The 3,117-nt window shown below is 35.0% G+C and overlaps 1 non-coding gene across 1 annotated transcript; it reads right to left on the bottom strand.

Moving 5' to 3' along the window:
* Positions 1 to 2,548: 2,548 nt before the first annotated feature.
* LOC140853041 (small nucleolar RNA R71) lies at positions 2,549 to 2,654 on the bottom strand. The gene has a single exon (XR_012136119.1). It is a non-coding gene; the product is annotated as a small nucleolar RNA R71 (small nucleolar RNA).
* Positions 2,655 to 3,117: the final 463 nt, after the last annotated feature.

Raw genomic sequence — 3,117 nt, 5'->3', positions numbered from 1 at the left:
ACATTGAATTCTCTCCTGGGCGCGCGAGTGGATGTGGCATGAGCTCGTGGGCGCGCAGGTGAGCGCGGACGCGGGCGGACGGACGCATGAGGCATGGACGCGGGGTGGACGCGGGGAGGATGCGGTGTGGATGCGGCATCGTGTGGGTGTGGGCATGCGGCAGACGGGTTCGCAAGAAATTTTTGATGGCGGTCGAACAGATGCTTATTAAAGAAAAAAAATTAATATTTAGAAATATTTTAAGAGAAAAGATTTGTATTTTCTTTAGTCCCACATCGAAAAATCATGTAAAACTCCTCCCTCCTAACACCTATAAAAAGACTTTTGTACTCCTATTGGAGGGGGAGCCCAGAAATTCTTCTAGAGCCTTGCATAGAGGAATAGAAAGGGACTACTTCATGAGCAGCTAGGCTAGCAGTCTCGGAAGTGGAGAAAAAATTTTGTAACGACACAGAGATGATTTATTGTTCTAAACTTTCTTGTATTTCTTTATATGCAATAAAGATTATGCTTTTTATTTAAATCGTCATGAGTTCTTTATTTGCTCTCCTTTATATGCTTTTATTTATGCTTTCCTATTAGATTAATATTAGGAACAACTTTTACTTTTCTGAGACGCACCGTGATCTATGGGTATGGGGCGTGCCGAGGAAAGAAGAGTTGTTTACCTAGTACTTTCCAGAGACGTGCCGTGATCTACGGGTACGGAGCGTGCTGAGGAAAGACAGATATTTTTTCTAAGATTAATCACATCCATTTAATTAAAAAAAGAGATACAACTCTGCTAGTGCAAAGTAATTCAAAACTCCCGAGCTCTTTATTTTCTAATTACCTCAATTTTAAGATAATTTATTTTCTAAATCAAAAACAACGCTTCTTTCTTTTATCTTGCAATCTCAACTTAGCCCAAGGTCTCTGAGGATACGATCTCGACTCATCCTACCTACGTAGTGAGTAGAGTTATTTTTGGTGCTATCAATGACTATGCATCAAATTTTGGCACCGTTGTCGGGGATCTTGGCATGGTTGAATTAAAAAAAAAATTGAAAAAAAAAAAAAAAATTTTTTTGAAAAATGCTTTTCAATTTTTATTTCTTGCTTTAAATTTTTTTTCAGTACTTTCTAGCTAGATAATCTTATTTGCATAATTACATAATTACCTTGCATAACTAATTTATTACTTTTTAATCTTAGGAATTTTTCTGCTAAGAATAATTTGCTACTTTTTATAGCCTAGTGATTTATTGCTTTTTAGACTTAATCACTTAAATTTATTTTCTTACAAAACTAAAAAAATAAATAAATAAATAAAATATATATATATATATATAAAGATAAAACTATAAACTTTTAAAAAAAAAAAAAAGAAGCCACTGACATTTTATAACACTTAACTAAAATAGCGTAACCTCAAATATAAAAATTTCTAACTTGATTGGACACCCTGTTTCTTTGCATTGCATCTCCATAATTAATCTTAAGGACAATAACCCATTAACCAGATAAGATGGGGATTTGATCACCCTTCTTTGGCCCACAAATCACTCCCTTGCATTTGCATAATCTAGGCCTTAATCTAAAATCAAATAGACGTCAGCCCTAGGAATTTCGAGCTCAATAGGATAAGAAAGCTCTAGAGTTGAACTGAGTGCGAATTGGTTAATTGCTCGGTGTCTAAGGCAAGTGGTTAAAGAAAGTAGTTTTCAATTGGTTCCATTGACTGACCTGGCCAACTCAGTTGGTGTCTAAGAAAAGTAATGAGTAGGGAACCTCCCACATCTTATGCTTACCTGGCCGAGTCAGTTAATCAGTCTTGAGCTTGGAGTGCTCAAAGGCGGTCTTGAAAGTTAGGAGCTGTCTAGATCTAAGTTAACCTTAGGATAGAGAGTCTATGATTGTTTAAGTTGATTGCAATTAACATCTAAACATTAACTAATTTTTCCCTTTTCATAGATTTAAGATTCTTAGGTTCTTCTCTTTAAATTTTCTTCATTCTTTTCTCACTTTATTATAAAAATATATATTATAAAAAAAAAAATTTCTGTGTTTGCTCTACAGTATAATTGTAAGGTGTATGCTTGGCCGTAGATCGTTACGACCAGAAATCCAACCTTTTGATCCAGAAATAGAAAGAACCTTTAGAGCCAACAGACGTAAAAATATGGACCGAAATTAGGAGAATGATCCACCCAAGCAATTGAAGGAGTACTTTACTCCTTCTACATATACCTACTCTCCTTGTATTCAAGTGCCCCCTGTGGAGGCCACTCAATATGAAATTAAGTCCGGGATAATCCAAATGTTACCTTCATTTTATGGACTTAATAATGAGGACCCTTATAAACATCTTGAAGAATTTCTTGAGATATGCTCAACTGTCAAAATTCACAACTTCTCCGATGATGCTCTTAGGTTAAAATTATTTCCTTTCTCACTTAAGGACAAAACCAAATACTGGCTACATAATTTGGATTCCATGACTATATCAACCTGGGACCAGTTGCAAAGAGAGTTTCTCAAGAAATATTTTTTCATAGGAAAAACTAATCAAATAAGGAAAGCCATAACTAGTTTTTCCCAATTAGATGGAGAAATATTTCATGAAACATGAGAGAGATTAAAGGACCTTATTAGAAAATGTCCCCACCATGCTGTACCCAAGTGGCAGTTAATCCAATATTTTTATGATGGGCTATCTGAAAGACATCGACAAATGGTCGATGCATCATGTGGTGGGACATTCATGCTAAAAAGTGAGGATGAGGCATGGCAACTGTTTGAAATTTTAAGTAAAAATTTATTACATCATATGTCTGCCTCTATTAGAGATAAACCTATGTTAAACCCAAAGAGAGGTGGAATATATGAAGTAAGAAATGCCATAGATATCCATCATAAGGTAGATGAATTATCCCAAAAGTTAGATTGATTATTAAGTATAGAACAGTCACCTTCTCCATCCCGTCAGATACAAGATATATGTGCATTATGTTGCTCCTAGATTGATTTTGATGATTACAAAGCAGATTGAAGGGATACAAATAATTTTAAATTGAAAAAGTCCTTATGCTCTTCAAGGGCAAAATCATAATTTCACTAAAATCCTGATTTGATAGT

The sequence above is a fragment of the Elaeis guineensis genome, chromosome 12 (genome assembly GCF_000442705.2).
Source record: "Elaeis guineensis isolate ETL-2024a chromosome 12, EG11, whole genome shotgun sequence".
Taxonomy (NCBI): Eukaryota; Viridiplantae; Streptophyta; class Magnoliopsida; order Arecales; family Arecaceae; genus Elaeis; species Elaeis guineensis.
Note: the sequence above shows the minus strand (reverse complement) of the source record. Positions and strands in the feature narration are given on the sequence as shown.